The 18059-nt window shown below is 38.3% G+C and overlaps 1 long non-coding RNA gene across 4 annotated transcripts in view; it reads right to left on the bottom strand.

Moving 5' to 3' along the window:
- LOC138111290 (uncharacterized) overlaps positions 1-18059 on the bottom strand; it is a 204176-nt gene that overhangs the window by 115192 nt on the left and 70925 nt on the right. For all 4 annotated transcript variants that reach the window (XR_011151309.1, XR_011151307.1, XR_011151308.1 and 1 more), the window contains exon 2: positions 7482-7550. This is a non-coding gene — a long non-coding RNA (uncharacterized lncRNA). The remainder of the gene's footprint in view (positions 1-7481; positions 7551-18059) is intronic.

The raw sequence follows: 18059 nt of genomic DNA, 5'->3' as shown, positions 1-18059 counted from the left end.
ATCAGGGATTGTGGTCATTACCTCTTCTCATAAATGAGCTGAAAGGATATCCCCTTCTACCACAGCCAGTGGGAAGATGAGCCTGACTTAAGGATCAAATTAAGGTAGACTATTCCATTAGAATCTCAGACCTTTGTGCACAATTCAATTCTAAACACTATATTGAGGGATGTGAATGTAGCTGTTTATCACAGGATCTTTGATTAGTCATGCAGTGATATTTTGTGATTTCCATATGCTCAAGCCCATGACAAGGCAATCAAGTCAGTTAGCCAAAGAGCATCTGCAGTGCATGTCAAAGGACAGAAATGCAAAATACATGACTTCTCCTTGTTCCCAGTTAAGGTGGGAACATAAACAGAGTGCATTAAATGCTTTGCTGAACGTATTTCCAAATTTGGGGACTTGCCTTGGCTATAATGCACAAAGATGTTTTCCTGCAATTATGCAGTGCTCCAATAATACCATAATATTTATAAAAGCCCTAACTAGAATCATTAGATAGTTCATTGAAACTCTTGTTTCTTCAAAGCTATTGTAGCACAAACTTCCAGTGACTAATTGCACAGATCAAGATTTTTGACTTTTAAGATCTTTCCAAAACACTCCCCTGCAGTACCGCCATCAGTTCCACGAGATGTTAGCAATTTGGTTCCTGAAAGATGGAGAAGTTAAAAGCTTCTTTCATCAAGATCAGTTAAAATTAAGCCGTATGGCTCCCAACCATTAAATATATATATATTTCTCAATAGAGCTTTGTAATCTTTTCAAATACTAGAAGGTCACTTATGTTTTCAAGGCCGTTTAGCAAGGTCAGGTTGTAATGAGCTGCAACTACTTTATTTGTGATTTGTGGCTCTGAGGGATTAATTGTCCCCACTCTGTCTCATCCACAATCTAAGGCCGAATTGTCAAAATGATCCATGGCTTTCGTCCCCAGGCCCATGGTTTCATTATTAAGGTGCGTTCTAATCGATAGTAGCATTTTTAACATTTTGCCCCTTACGTTTTATCAATCCTTATTATCTAATGACCAATACTGAACTGGCACAAGGTTTTTCAGAAACACACTGACAGATTACAACAGGCAGTCACATGCATTTGTAATTAGACTTCATTACCATTATAAGTGCCGAATGGGAGCAGAATAGAAAGGCAGAAGGAACGCACCCAGTTCACAGGTCTTGTCCCATTTCTTATAGCCCCTGCATGACTCTGTCTTAATTTATTAATAAATAAAAAATAACCTCAACAACAAAGAACAAAAATTTGGGATCTTCTTCAGGTTAATGTGTTCAATTTATTCCATGTCACTGGCCTAAGTGGCAGCAGAAGCTTGGAGAACTAGAAAATTATCTAGAAAATTATGAAGTTTTGTTTCGGCAGAGAAAACACCCACTGTAAAACAAAGCAAGTCTGTTACATTTCACATTCTTAAATTTGATTATTTGAATTACTTTGATTCTTTGTCACAGTTTGTTCTGTTCTCACATTGATGAAGCAAATAAGAACATTAATTTTCTTATCCTCTGCTGGAGACTGGAACTATGACAGATAATACTGCAACTCCTTATCTAAAATCACAACTGGTTTAGAAAGAAAGCTGAGGGGACAGATTCTCAGATGGCGTAAGCTGGCCTAGTTCCACTGAAGTCAATGGAAATACAATCATTTACGTGTGCTGAACATCTGGCCCAATAGTGATCATTAACAGAATACTGCCCAAGAGTAACATTTTCCAGGCTACAGAAAAGCTGAAATAGTTATGTTAAATTCCATAGCATTCATTCTCCCTCCTTTTCTGTAAGAGAGTCCTGGGCTGTCTAATGAAATGGCATGCTCTGTCCTCCTGGCTTTCTTATTCAGGGAATGTGGCCTCCTTCCCAACCTGACCTTGTCAGAGCAAACAGCTTCCATCTCTGGACAGAATGTAAAACTGCAGGCTACACACAAACACATACAAGAGTTTTATTAGAAACAAAATGGGACACTTAGCATTTCCCTGGCAAACACAGCTCATGAAGTGATTTAGAACTTCAGCTAAATATAGTATCACTTCAGAAAAAAAAATTCAAAAATTAATTTTCAAAATGAAATCTGAAATGGCATGTTAGTTTGCCAATTCTGAAAATATAAAATTATTGCTGACTTCAGTAAGCCTAGAATATCATTTCTGAAGTCTTCAAACTTGGTATCTTCATGAGAGTCTGGTCCGTTTGCTTTCTGATCCTTATGTTTTCCAATCCTTACAATTGTTTTAGAGCCTATTATTTTATTTTCTTTCTCCACAGAACTTTTAGAGGTAGTTGGAAAGAAAAATTCCTAACCAAACTGTCCACACACACTGAAACTGGAGGAATGGCTGTCATGACTCCTTGACTTCCAACAAACTGGAAATATTCTTAACCACTTATGTAACCTAAGCAAGTTTACTGCTTTCTAGAAAAGGTCACGGAGCCATTTCAGTGCTAAGATTATCTACACCCCACCACCTCAGCTGGGTGCTGAGGTGCCAGGGCCTCTCCAATGACACTGATATGTTTCACAACTCACAGTGTGCCAATGGATGAGGGAATTGATCCTCCCTTGTTACAAACAGCAAAGGTGGTCAAGAGCTCTAGCCAGCACTAGATTATATTTGTCAGTTAGACACCAGTTAGAGGTCTTTAAATCTCTAAAACTTCTATTTTGAAAGGATTTACTGCTCTTCCCAGGCAAAAACTAGTTTCTGTCTGTACTAACACTGTTTGCTCATTTCCATTTCTCTAATTATAGGCAGACCTATTATATTTAAGATCATGGCAAGGTGCAACAAAATTTTACAGTACCTGCAGCAGCAACCTTACACAGAAATTACATAACGACTTTCAAGAAAAATGTTTCAACAAATCAAATTTGCATCCAAAATTTTTCCCATAAAATGAAAGACAAATCCAATGATATGGGGAGAATGATATAAAGAAAGTAAAACCAAGGTAAGTCATATTTGAAGTAAAACAAAACGTGTTTGGTAGGTCAGCAATACTAGAAACTCACTTCATTCTGCATTCCCTTTATAAGGCACACAAGGGACTGTTGTCCAGAAAACATCAATCCAATTCAGCTGGCAATGTGAGTTTTGGAGACCACTTTGGTTAAAGATAACCAAGTGTACTGACAAAAATGTCTGTCTTTCACAGAGGTTATTTGCTAAGAATGGAGAGAATGATGTATGTCAGTTAGTACCCATGCAGTAAGGTGATATTTATTAGTTCTTATTCATTCACCTGGGCTTCCCAGGCCTTGTACCCACATGAATATGCTGGGCCTTGCATTTCCAGGACTGCCATGCTACTACCAAAGCAGGGCAAGTGAGAACAAGGGCACTTTTCTCCTGAAGCAAAATACTAATGCAAGTGTACTCCTAGAGAAAACGATGAGACTTAGAAAGAAACTTGCCATCATTTGAATAATGCCTTCACTAGAACAACTAACATAAACAACTACATGTCCTTCCATTTCACTTCTTGTCTTGTTTATTCAAGAAAATTTCCATTGTGTTTGCTTGAGTCACTGTCTGTTACTCACAACAGTATTTGAACTCAACAGGGAAAAGGTAATTAGGCCAGCAGCCACGACATATCCAATTTTTTCAGGGTAACCTTGTCAAGTCTGAGCATTCCATTTCTACTCACAGAATACTCTGACTTTTAAATAAGAAGGCATTATCCTTTGTTATAACTGATAGAGATAAATCCATTTGAGCAAGGAAAGAATTCCATGGGAGATTTATGGGAAAATAATCACACGCAGTCACTGAATCAACACAATTCTTCTATCACCAGAATGTTGGGATAACACCAAAAGAAGATGGGACTATCTGGGAAATCCAACAGTGATAAGTGTTTTCTCAAAATGAAGAATATTCTAACTCCTGGATGGTCCATAGCAAAGAATACCTGCCTAGTGATACAGATTTTTAATAGGCTAATCATGTCATCAGTCCTGTGAGGGCAAAAATTATCATGCCCTTGCATTAACTGAGCTTCTAGAAGAGTTACTCAAACCATCCTTTCGACAACCCGAGAAATTTCACTGGATGACAGACCCTGAAACACCTCTTAAATCCCACACAAATAGTTATTATTTTCAAAGTATAACAGTGCTGCGATTATTCTGAAATTGAACTCAGGAAGATATTCTGTAAAACTCAAAATATAAACTATATTCTGATCATAGCAGTCCTGGAAGAAGGCCATCAAGACTGCCACTGTGATGAAAATCAGAGTAGCTAGGAAGGCTCCACTATGTTTCCATATAAATATTTTTCAAGTAAATAAGTTACACTCCAAGTGAACCAAATCAAAAATAGATATATAAAATTACTTTCCAGCCATCCCAATACAAGAAAGACAATCCCTGATTTTTAGTGAAGGTAAAATTCTTTTCTCTACTTCTGAAAGAATTATCCCACTCCCCTAATTTCACTTTGCATTCAGAAGCGTTACCTGCCTCCAGACTGCAAACAGTAGCAACTACAGAAGTACAGGGAAATTTGCCCTTTCACAGCATTAGTGTACTCAGTTCTACTCAGTTTTGCTCATCTTTCTGATGAAGGATTTCTCCCATTAATTAGGAAGGCCTTGCATGATAAGGAACAGATTATTTCAGCTCGTTTGCTATGCGGTCAAAAGGTGCCTTATAACAGCAGCGTTATCACATACCTGTATTAAAGTCAAGCTTTTATCCATTCTCTTTTACACAGAAGAGAATGAATTCTGTTCAAGTTCTCTTTGTGGCTCTACTCATTTGCAATGAAGAGAGATTACAGGACTGAGGAACAGTCTTCAAAGATTTTTGAATGGGTAACTGAAAAGGGCTAAATGAAAAGTAAATGTAGGTGAAGCAGCCCATAAGTTGTACACACAAGAGTGATTAAGCAACATGCACACAACTGCCAGCACATGCTCAGAACTACCTCATTTCTGAGTTGTCTGAAGAGGGATACAGAGTATTACACAGCATGCTTGGCTGAATTTAAATTTACAAACACTCGTTGATGTTGTTTGCTTAGAGATCCTACCACTATTAATGAAGGCAGTGCACAATTTCAGTTCAAAGTAGGAAGCCTGCCTTCTATGCACTTTCCTCTTGTTCTCCTGGTAAATTACAAGCAGCTAAACTCGTAGAACATTTGATGTGGTAGGTTATACAGGGAAATATTTAAATAAGAAGGGACTTAGTTTGTGGACATATGAGTAAGAGAAGATGTAAGAAGTTGTAAAAGTTTAAGCTTCCTTCCTATATGTCTGTTAGATTTTTTTTTTTTTTTTTTTTTAGTCACTTGGTACATTCAAGATTTGGGACAATCTATGTCCTATTTTTAGTATTTGTCAAGACATGAAAAAACCTCAATAAAAACAAATAACAGCAGGTTACAAGAGTGTTGAACTATTGAGCCACTTTACCACTTCCATGACTGTCAGGAAATTCAGAACACTCTGTAACCAAAAACATCAGCTCAGGTATAAATTCACTGAACCAGTATGACCTCGAGCACAAAGTTCTAATTATTTTATGTTTGGCATGTTCTCTGAACAACAGAAAATAAAAGTCATAAATACTATTGGGACTTTTTCCATCCTCCCACTTCTGGGGATTTCTGGGGAGCAAAAAAGCCGTCATGCTCCTGTTATGTTCAAATTGTGTTTACAGGAGTTCAGCATGGAAAGTATCCTGTGACCTAAAAGGCTGAACATATTCTATCACAGTATAGCTCAGTGCTCAGGGCAATTCTTTTTAAAGCAAGGGTCTGCTGAGCAACCTTGTTTTCCTAATTTGTAAACTACACAAAACCACAATTTTTCTCTAAATATTTTCATATTATATCCTTCCTGGATTAACTCCATTAATAGCAAATGTATAAAGCAGCCACAACAATTCATTCCCATGTCTTTCTGAATTTTTGGTTTTTTTTAAATTTTAAACAGGCAAGGATTTTGATTACAAATGTAGCTGGATCTTCAATCTCACAGACATCCTCCAAGACCAGTGTACATTGCCAGGCTTTAAAAAGCTTCTACCCACTTCCTCTATGCTTACTGGATTAACAGGGTAGCCACTTTGTATCTGCATTCTGCAACACTACAAATGGGGAAGGGAAATGGGACAACAAATAATAGACAGCCATTGGCTTTTAAAAAGAAATCCCACAGCAACTTTTACCACTCAACAGAATAAAGGACACCTTCATTTTTAGGATTCCACAGGGGGGAAGAAAAAGAAAACTACCTACTACCAATGAAACTAAAAATTAAACAAACCCCAAAAATCATCATTGGGATCATTCGTCTTGGGAACCCCCCCAGAACTTCTCAGCCAGACCTTTTCAATTCCTTCCAAAAACAGTCCCACTGGAGCACCCCAGGAAGCTGTTATTCACCACTAGCACAGCTGGCAGAGCCTGTCCTTTTTACCTCATGGTGAGATTCATCTAACCTAGCTTTAGACACTGAAAGGTTACACATTTAATTCTGAATTTGTCACTGTAGGCTTTTCTACACTCAATGGTGAGAAACAGGCATCTCCAGGGGGCAAGTTGTCTGACCTGCCTATTTTAGGCTGAGATGAATCACTCTCTGAAGGTGCCCATTTTTCCTCAATTGACTGTAAAGTGAATCTGGGGTGACTTCCCCAGCCTTTGATATCTACATTTCTTATGTCTTGGTGAAGACATCTGAATGTCACCCACAAAGATCTCACTCACCAGAGGTCAAACCCAGCATCTCTGACAAATTAGCAGTGTTAGGTGTCTGTTCCTTGAAATGAAAATTTTCATACCAAACTCCCGGGTAATATTTCAGTTGACTTTCACAATCCTGTCCCTTCTAGAAACAACACCTTTGTTTTAATCAGTCATAGTTTCAAGAGGGTAAGTTCACACAGTAAAAACAATTAAAAGGCATAAATGAGTTTGACTTTGCTGAAGTAATAACTCTTGGGTTTCTTATGTCCTTTCCAGAGCTGACTTCCACCAGATAGCTGTTCTGAATCCATCACTAAAGCACTTTCAGACCAAATACTTTTGTTATTATAAACCAAAATCCAATAAGCATCTTTCACCAGTAACTATATTTTTCTGCTGAAGTTTGATATAAAATTTCAGTTTTTACTGTTAAGCCTTTATAAAAACAAACAAAATACTGGACAATACCAAACGAGAGAGAAACTGCTCCATACATCTCCATTTCATAATGGAGATCTTCTCATCTATGCATTTTTCCCATGGGATAAGCTAATGTTACAAACTCAGGAAAGTCCTTTCAATTATTATTTTTGGGCAGATGATCCATCAGAGCAATAATCACCATTAGCACTGTACTCACAGATGTATACATACCTAAAGGACAAATAAGCCCTCAGATAAAGTCTAATCCATGAGCTATCAGCATTTAACATAGATGACAGTCCTGTATGTTTTTTCTTTAGTGACAAATTCTTACCATGTATGTCTTTCTCCACCAATGTATTCCCACCTCTTCCTCACCAGATCTGAACGAGTAACATTTTTTCTGCAACACAAAAACCCAAAATGGTCATTTAAGTATTATATTACCACCTTGTTTTTGTATGGTTTGAGTGGTTTTTTCTTGTTTGTTTGTTTATTTTTTAAAAAAAGCTGTAGCTAATAAACTGTTAAAGTCATAGTTTAAATTATACATGAGAAAAACAAAAGGAAAAGTAAGATGAAATAGCCTTTTTACTACTAATGAAAACTCCCTTATAATATTATTTATTCTTAATATATCACAACTATGATTGCTAGATAGAAGAAAATAAGTTTTGGCACACGACCAGCTAAAAGTATTGAAAAATTAATCAGTTTCATTCAACTCTATCCAGTTATTTCGGTCTGCCTAACCCACACCATCACTCTGCACTGTGTTGCCAGGGTGCAATCTATTTGTTCCAAAGTGTGCCTGCAGCAGTCACTCAAGTTATTAGGGATCTGATTACTGATCTTCCTGCAGCTGCCCCGTGGCAGATTCTCCTCTCCTGCTCCTGCGAAGGCAGAAGCCAGCCCCAGCGTGGCCAGGCTGGGAATAGTGCTGCCTCCAGACGCCCAACTGGCACAGGAATTGTCATCTACCAATTCCTACTCACTTCCTCAATTTTAGCACTTTTTAAGCCCTGTTGCTCTTAACTACTTGCAATCAGATACTACACTACATTTCTTTTAGGGAAGCACTCTGCAATTTTTCTTTTTTGCATGATTCACAACAGTCCCACAAAGAAATAAAGCATTGGTTTAGCTAAAGCCCATGCCTGATCTTAAATGGGAATAGCAGAGCGCTTTTCTCAACAACAATTTCACTGAATATTCTATAGACAAACCCAAAACATAAATCACTAACAATTTACTTCCCATGCAAATGCTTTATTGAGCTGGCTGCAGAGGGGAATCCCTGCCACTAGGAGGCCAGTCAGAACAAAAACAAAGTTTTCATTTGCCTGGACAGCAAGAACATCACCTGTTACACGGAAGGCAGCACTGTCCAGCACTGCTCTTCCCTAAGGAGCAGACACAGCAACAAATTGTCAAGGTGGTACCTGTACTAACTCTGAGCAGCAGGCTCTGGCCAGTCTCAAAATAAAGTAGTCACTGTTTCATCTGTTTTGTAGATCCTGTCAAATATCATCTGTGCTCTTTAAGAGACCTGTGGGCCACATTCAACATATACAAAACTTCAGATAACCAGGCCTGAAAGGGCTCTGGGTCACAGCTGAAGAACCCATATGTGAAGTCTTAAAATGGTGTGACCTCTTGTAGCTCTTGGGAAGACACTTAAATACAAAATTTGATTCCTCACTGTATCTTAAAGGGTTATCCTGATTCAGGGAACCCAAATTTGAAACAGAAAACAGAAATCCAAGCAGATGCGCTGACAGATTTTCTCAAGTGAGGGCCCTATGGACTAAGTCTGCCAGGGGTCAACACAAGCAGCCAGGTAACAGTAACAAGGCTATAACTGTTCAGTCCACAATCTGTGTAAGAAAGGATATGTATACTGATTAATATTACCTAATTAAATTACCAAACAAATGGGTTGGGGCTGCATTATACACAGAAGAAAAAAAGAAAGAAAGAGTGTTTCTAGAGGATGGGAACAAGATGCAAGGATTGCTTTTCGAATGCAGTAAGAATAGTAATAATTTTGCCAGTAGGCCAAGACCTTTCACTGCAGGACAAGTTTTTATGACCGAGATATAAACTCCTGAGAAAATAGATTTATAGGGGGCACGATGACACTAATCAAAAATCCTTATGAGTGCCCACAGAGCCCAACTTACAGGCATTGAATGAGTTCATTAGATTAATCATAGGCCTTTGGAAATGTTTACATACCTCCTTCTGGTTTTGTTAAAGTCAGTCAAATTTTAGGAGCAGGTGTCTTGATTTTAATATATCCCTTTAAGGTCTTTGTTTTGGGTTATAGAGGAGAGAAAACAGGAGGCAGTATCTACCCAGGTATGTGTGTCCTATAAATCACACCACTTGGAACCCTGTCTCTCATAATAAAATAAAATGCCATGATATAAAATTAATAGTGACTCAGAGAAAATACATTTTCTGATAGGTGTTGGGAGGTACTGGCAGAAATGAGCCAATGGTCTCTGTTAAATTTCTAAAATAAAAAGGTCAAAAGCAATTTGTCCCCAGTTCCCACCTTCTCTCCCAGTCTAAATTGCTTTCAAGGTTCTCAATACTTCAACAAAAATAAAATTTGGCCCCACTGAGACCAATAACGAAGTTTCCACTGAACTTGCTGGAGACAGAATTTCACTTTTGGATAGCAGAATATGATCTTAAATCATGACTTGGTCCCCCTTGTTCAAGCCTGAGATCAAGCACATTTATAAAGTGATGACTGCAGGATTCCTGGAACCAATGTGTTCCATGCTAAGATTTTTCCTCTGCGTGTTCAGGAAAACAAGGTGTCTGGTTTAGACAGTTTGTAATCCAAAACCAAAATCTGCAAAAAATTATGCTCAAACTGCCCTATTAAAGAAAAAGGCACCTTTCATAGGAGTAAATATTCCACTCAGTGGGTAGAAGCTATTCCCAGATGAAGAAGAAAAGACAAGGTATATTGCTCTGCTGTCTAGAGTCCAAAGAAACTCTCCAGTATAAAATAATTGTATGTGTTTTGCTGAATAATTTTCAGCCCTGAAATGTTATTAAAGTAAGAATTTCACTTAATATGAATATATGCAAAATACAACTTTTTCATGCAAAATATATTCACTTATATTGCTTAGGAGAATGACAAGATATTATTCTGGACTATCAATTCTAGAATTCTGCTCCACAGAGAATATGAAACACTTAACAGCAGAGAAACAAGCCCCCATTCACTTCATACATCACCAGTGTTAATTATGCAATGTTGCAAAAGAAGGTTAAAAAAAAAAAATTCCGTCCCTTAAGCTTTCAATTTGCTTTCTTAAGCATTAAATATTTTGCCCTATTTTGTAATGTGCACAACTAGAAATAATTCTGCAACGTTTTCATGTACATTCAATAAAAATGCAAATATATAAATCCCTATCTCTGAACAATAACTCAGGTTGATGTTTACTAAATAATATTTCTAATAGATTGCAAACAGGAAATATACGAAGCAGATCCTTTTAAAGCAGTTCCAAAAAAGTATTATGTTCTGCAGCTTTGAAGGGAAGTAGATGAGAGACTACCAAGTTTTGCTGTAGGTAGGTAATGCCAGCACCTAGGCAGAAGATAGTTGAGACAGCTGCTTCCCTTGTCCTTAATAAGCAAACCCAGCAACTTCAGGACCTGACCAAAGAGTCATCAGTGACTATCAGCAGATGAAAGAAAGCACCATAGCCTTTTACAAAGATCTGCTGTTAACCAGCTTCAATGACTTTCCAGGCAGCCTACCTGTTTTGTTTGCAGCTTTAATACACTGGTGGCTACTTATGCAAAAAAGGCAAAAACTAATTAAATTTGTTTATGTATGTTATCGTGTGGAGCACTCATTTCCAGACATCAAGCTATGAATCATTAAATAACTGCTAAATTGGTCTCCTGGGATAGATCATGCCTCAGAGTTGGGCAGGCCCCCATCCCACCAAAGCCAGGTGTGCTCTGCAGTGAGCAGGCATTAGAACTGCTTTAAAGGCCATGATTTGGGTACGCAGCCAGGTCTCACACTGCGAGGTGAGTGGTAGGAAATCATGAAAACAGTGACAGCCCTCCTGTCAGCGTTACCCCTCTGTTTGATTAATGAGGGCATTTGAAAGACAATTAGGCAGAGCAGGTTTGGCTGCAACTAGCTTATCAATCAGGCACCCTCTATTCAAAGCACTACTGCCTTCTTTGCTTTTGGTAGCAGGAGAATTGTATCAATGATACACAAACAACAAGAGACCTTTACATGTTATGTAAAAAAAAAGAGCAGAATGTAGCAAATCACAACTGAAATAGTAAAAAAAATGCTTTGCAAGCCACAAGCCACTGGTTGCCGGGAAATCATCACTGCAACTTCCACATGGCTGGATTTTTTGTTTGTGCACGGTGAATTCAAGGCTGCACAAATATATCAAGCACTTCCCAGCTTCACAAGGACAAGTTTAAGCTAAGTTTTCAACAACAGTAAAAATGAAACCTAACCACAAATGATCCCATCTGTAACAAAAAAAATAATCCCTCACTAGAAAACCTACTGTGAACCTACTCTCTGAGCTTCAACACGTTTCAACTAAGAACAGTTTCAATTTTTTAAAAAAGATTTTGTTGCAATAATTCATCAGCTTGATTTATCCATTAGTAATGCAACCTCTTTGCTTTCCAACTACCAGCATAGGTAGAATTTAACACAATACTTTTCTTAGGCAGCTGCTCTCCCAAGAACATGTTTCATGTTTTGGTTTAACTGAGAGTTTTGCTTCAAGTGAGGTAGTCCTTGACTTCATATAAGTGATCAAAAACATGCAATGGACCATTTAAACCGTGTCAGAACTTCTCCTGAAGATTTGCATTTCCATCAGAACAATTTTTATCAAACTAAGGAAATGATGATTTTTGCCTGTGAATAAGTAAAAACCAAATTACTGACTAATGTACTTATATTACACTTGACTTGAATAAATACAAGACTGAAAGAGTAGGATTGAGACTGAAGTGTGGTGCACCACTTTTCCTTTCAGTTTACAGTTAATTTTCCTTGGTAATACCAGATCAGAAGTATTTTTAATGCATGACTAGCATAGTGCTAAGTGGGTATATATGCAGTGCAAGGAGGCTATTCTTTTTTTTAAGCTTGCTAGAATCTATTTCAGAAGTAAGCTCACAAAATACTGCATTGTGTGTGTTTGAATATGGGGATAATAAAGCAAGTAGCAAATTAATCTCTGATTAGATTAGTTTGAATACAAAGACAGAGGGAGATTCAGCATAGCCCAAAAAATCCTCTCTGAAGCTTCCATGTGTTGGCAGAATGTGATAGTCCAGCGTTCATGGATAGAGAACTATAATTGTTTTTAAAAATTTGGAAGAGTTCCCACTGAGAACACACAGCTTGTCACAGGGTTAATCTGCAAAATCACTTTTGTTAAAGTGTTCAGCCACCTCAGTAAGCCCCAGCAGTGGCACCCACAAAGGGAGCACTGTTGTAAACTTGCCACTAGCAGTTTATACCCCCTGGCCCTGATCCAGGAGCCACTACAGAAAGCCCAAGACCCTTTCAATGGATTTTAAATTGGTCCCTGCACTCCTCTAAGTTACAAAGGTGGTAATGAAGTATTGGGAGATGTAATAGAAAAATAAAATAAAGAGGATCTAAGTAGGTGGCGGATAACCAGTGATTCCCCATATTCTTACTGAGAAACTGTGAACAGTTTCTCCTTTTTCTATGGCTGTAATTGTAAACAAAAGGGACAAAGCCCTAAGAGGTGCAGCATGGCTCCTGTCTGTGGGCCAAATTCTTTGCACCCCCACCATGGGAGCAGCCCTCATTCACCCTGCTCATTAAAGGACCTCCGCAAACCCCTGCCCCACACCTGGGCATCATCGAGGGCAGGGCCAGCCTGGGCCAGGACAAAAATCGTGCCATGGCCACGGGCACCGAAGCCCTGTGGATGCACACAAGTCCATGCCTGGTCTTGCTTAGTTAGTAGTGCAGGCATAGCTGCTCTGTTCTACTTTAATGGATTCAGGGCACACTAATTGGCTCCTTGTAAGAGCGTGGTAAATGCTGTGACTGGGCCTCAGCAAGAAAGTGGAAGTGCTGGAGTAAGTGCTGGATATGACCTGCATGGCTGGCTTGTGATCATTTCAGGGGAGGGGAGGTCAAATGGATAGAAATAGGTGCACTATTTTTCACACAGATAAATACAGACTGCCAGCTTCTTCCAAATAACAAAAGGTTAAAAGGACTCTGGGCAAGCAACAGAGGCTTGGGGTCTTGCCATCACCTCTAGGAGAACAATTGTTTCTTCTCCCTCTTATTCCTCAGAGTCAGAAACATCCAGACGCTTTGCTTCCTCAGCAGTTTGAGGAAACAATGGTATGAACAAGAATAAATATACTGTAACATATCCCAGGTATTTCAAATCTGAGGTTGATAGATGGTAAAAAACCAAAAATTTTAAAAAATAAATTAGGGCACTACACAAAAGATAGATGCTTCTGCTTCTCATCAGTGACCTGCAGTCCAGATGTTCGCTTAGCTGGAGAGAACAGCCAGAAGTGCCTTTTGCAGAAAACAAGCAGAAATACTTATTAAGCAGAGATGATTAGATGACTGGTTGGACTGGTACATGAATGTAGATGTGCTATCTAATATGAGGACCATGAAGGAATTTTGCAATGCATACTGCTTCAAAGGCTGAAGCCTAAGTAAGACTTTGAAGGAAACATCGACGTTTCCTGTAAAGAAACATGTCTTTTCCCTTATCTTCCAAAGGCACCACATCAATTTCCAGACAACACTGCAGACATTCTTTTTCTTCTACAAGCCCCTACATGTTTCCCCTTTTGGCATTTTCTTTTGAAGCACACTTGAGGAGACTTAAGCTTCAAATCCAGAGACACTGAAGCTTTCGGAGAAGAGCATCACATTTTAGAGTGTGCTCTGCTGTCTGGGTCAAAGAACCCAGGCAATCAGAAGCAGCAAGGCAAATTTGCCCCTCCAAATACCCTGAACAAGATGCAAGTTCCACATGAATATGTAGGCATTTACTGAGGAAAAAAGTGAAGGCTTCTAGTAACCATGATTAAAGACATTTATTCTTTCACTGTCTATTTCTTTGAAACTATGGCTAAGGCCTAGTAGTTTAATTGACTTTCATAAAGTCAATCCTCATTACAAGGTGCATAAAAATGACCTTGTATCCTTCTTCCTTGTGAAAAGTTGGAGAAATGCTATCTGTCTAGGACAGATGGTTCTCACCTGGGCAAAAATGACAGAATATGCATCTTTGTTGACATTCCATTAACTACAATTTAGAAATACTTCCTTAGCCTTACGCATTTTTTAATGCAAGTAAAGTTTACCTTGCTAATTGGTTCACTAAGTAACACATCATTGTTATTAAAAAGAGAAATGAAAACTTGCTAACCTAACATCCTCAGCTATGATTATTCTTGTCAATTATTTTATATTTGGAAAGGCAAACAAATGTTGTATATAAAAACTAAATACTGTATTTGGCATAACTTCAAATTAGCTGTCTCACTGTGCTTATAGCATGCAAATTAAATGTCCTGAATAAGCATTAATCATCATAATAGGCTAATTATTGTCAGTTAGCTATCGAATAACTGAGCTACTACCCCTTGCAAAGAATTTGGAAAAAATGTTAAGAAGAGTCTGGCTACCTAAAAGCAAGAAAAACATTAAAATTTTTGCCAGTAAACAATTTTTTTTTAAGGCAAACACGTAGCTTCTTTTGACCAGTTTGAGCAGTATTCTGGTCTTCCCACATATTTAGGCTTACTGTCTTCAAGTAAGTTATATTTAGTCCAAAACCACTTTTGTATGAAGATGTCTTTGTATCTATGTCATTTAAAATGACTTGCTGAATTTTAAAACATTAATTAATATGTTAATAAACAGTTCATCTTTGTCTTCTCTGGCCATGCACACGGCTGCCACAGTACTTAGAGACAGCAAGGAACTTAAATGTTTTACACAGAACTAAATGTTTCAGAAGTGATAAAGAATACATGAATGTAGAACTGCTACTTGGAGACTGTGTTAGGGCCTTGGAGTATATATTTAATAAAGGAGTGATACATTCCTGAATGTAAATGGATATCCAGTGCTTAAGTGGAACTGAAGCACTTCTACAAATACACTAATGCCAACACATTTTATATTAAGTCTTAAACATTTAAAAATAGTTTTAAAACAAACTTGCAGTCAGGTTTCTGTTAGACTGGCTGATATTCCTGCACAGCATTTGTGAGGAAGACATTTGCCCAAACAGATTCCTTTATATCCCCCTACACAAGGTGTTTGTCTCATTTATTCCAAAGCTCTCCCCAAGGGGCTCACTGCTGCAGTGTCCTCACACTGTCATTAATGTGCTCACCCTCAGATTGCCTCCAGGACTGGGAAGAGGCATTGGCCCTACTCTGCAGATGGGCATGATTTCAAATCATGAAATCTGAGCACGATTTCTATGATGTCCCAGAGGAAATGCATCTCAAGAGTAGGGATCACAACCTTCTCTCTCTCACCACCACTGCAGGTGCTGTCAAAACCAGCTCTAGGTCATACAGAGAAGCTGCATGGAACCAGTAACAACTCAACTCAATGACACGTGAGTCTTCTTTTAGGGCATTGACCACAGACCATCTCAGGTGAAAAAGTTCTGTACTTTGGGGCTTTTATCCAAGAAATTGCTTGTGTACCTGTTCTTCTGCTTCATAACATTCTGCCTATAACATTGAGCTAAGGAAGCATGAACGACAATGACAAAGACAAGCTGCCTCCCCAGATAATACAAAGGGTCTGTAAGAGAACAGTTAGCAGAGTATTGATTGGGAAACACTTAGTTACTCAGTTGTAGGAGGTAAAAATCACTTTCCAGCCCACTACTGCCACATCCAGGAATCCCACTGGCCTCTCTGAGCACACTTCCCTAAGAGCTCCAATTCATCACTCTTGCCACTGTGACCTCAAAATCTTTTAAGTCCATGACTGTTTCACAGGATGCAGTTGCCATTTCTGTAGACTCTTGTCTCCTCTGTACAACCTTACACCGGAGTGTGTCAAAATACATTTTATTCCAAGAAGGTAGAGTCTATGTGACATGAAGTAATAAAAACCTGAAGATGCCTTCCCTCATAATTTTCCACTAATCTTTGTCCAAAAATGTTCTTGGCCAAGATGTCGTGGCTTGATGTCCAGTCAGTGCTGACACCAAACGCTGCCAGAACCAGTCCTAGCAGGATGCCATTGGAAACATCCCACAGAACAAGCACTCTTCAGTAAAATCTACTCTTTAGCATCTGCCAGTGAGGCCAGTTTCAGTTTGTTTGTTAGATACTGTTGTGACAGCACTACTGTTCCTCTTAATTCAACAATGGCATTAACAGTTTTTTGAAGCCTAAATACCTTCTGTCTAAACAGTACATTCATTAGACTTATAACTGCAAGAGAAAACTGGAAGTTTGTTTTACAAGGTGTTTTCATCATAAAACTATGTGACAGCCATGATCTATTCCATTCTGTAATCCTTTTCTGAATTTGTGATCAGCTTCTCCATTAATTTACCTGCAATCAATAGCAAGCTGACTAATCTATACAAATCAAAACCATTCAGCTCACAGTTCTGTACACTAGCACAATTTTATGACTCAGGTTTTAAAATATGCAAAAAAAAATCACCTGTTAATAAAAATGAAGAGGTTGACCAGAAATCATCTCAGCAAAGTCTTTTAGGACTCTTGCACTGAGGTCAACTAAGCCTGCTTTAACTAAACCCAAAATGTTTATTTTTTAAAGACCTTCTTTAACTAACTAATGGATTTTAAAGTTGTTCATTGCACTTATACATTATTTGGACACACCACCATGTTTCTGTCCAAGTGCAAGATAAGTGTTTATTTATTCATATATGGGAATTTTTTTCTGCACTATAAATAATTTGGAGGTTTCCATCTAGTAAATGATCGATACAGTTCTTTGGGTCTGTGGATACTTGGGGAATAGTTTTTTACCCTAAACATGCTGCAAAAGCCATAGTCCTTGATTCTGTTGGCAGGAATCATAATTTCTTCTCTTTTGAATTTTTATATTCCATTATTTCTAGTCTGAAAGAGCTTTGCAGAGATAACAACTGATATGTGTGTGTATATAGAGCATAAAAGCCACTTATTACAAGTGTGGCTTCTATTTCTCTCTGATACAGTACTGGACTTTTGGGTTTTTAAGCCTATGGTACTCTTAAAATATCTCTCAATTTTCCTTCCCCTTTTTTCTCTCTGCATTTTTCAATTTCTATTGAATCTCAAGGCAGCTTCACTGTTCACAGCAGATTGAGATACTCTGACAAGGAAGTCTAAGACACACCTTTTTGATCCCTTTATGGGAAGGCAAAACCTCAACCTGCAGTTCTGCTATGCCCCACCAGAGATGCTGACCACCTGACAAGCATGTACTTTGGTGATAACCATGAGGTTTGGGACATTTCTGAGATATCCCATTTCTTTTGTGGCCTCAGTTACATTCCCAGCTTCTGCCAGGACGAAGTGTGGAGAAGAGCAACATTTGAAGATCCAGTCCCATTGAACTGTGGCTGCTGAATTACCTAATTACTCAGACTGGTAAGGCCAACAAGGTATTTTGACATAAAAATTTAACCCTTTCTCTTCTTGCAATTTGCTACTAATAGTAAGAGAGAGTGCCTAGTGCTAATGGACTAAAGCAGAAAGAGTTGCTGCTGAAAAGAAGAAAATTTGTGTTTATGAAGAAAAGGAGATAAATTCACTCACCTGAAGGCTTTAGAGCATAAACTTTTAGATGAGGAGCCTATTTTTGCTTGTTAATATA

This window comes from Aphelocoma coerulescens, chromosome 5 (genome assembly GCF_041296385.1).
Source record: "Aphelocoma coerulescens isolate FSJ_1873_10779 chromosome 5, UR_Acoe_1.0, whole genome shotgun sequence".
Lineage (NCBI taxonomy): Eukaryota > Metazoa > Chordata > Aves > Passeriformes > Corvidae > Aphelocoma > Aphelocoma coerulescens.
This window is presented reverse-complemented; position numbering and strand designations above follow the sequence as displayed.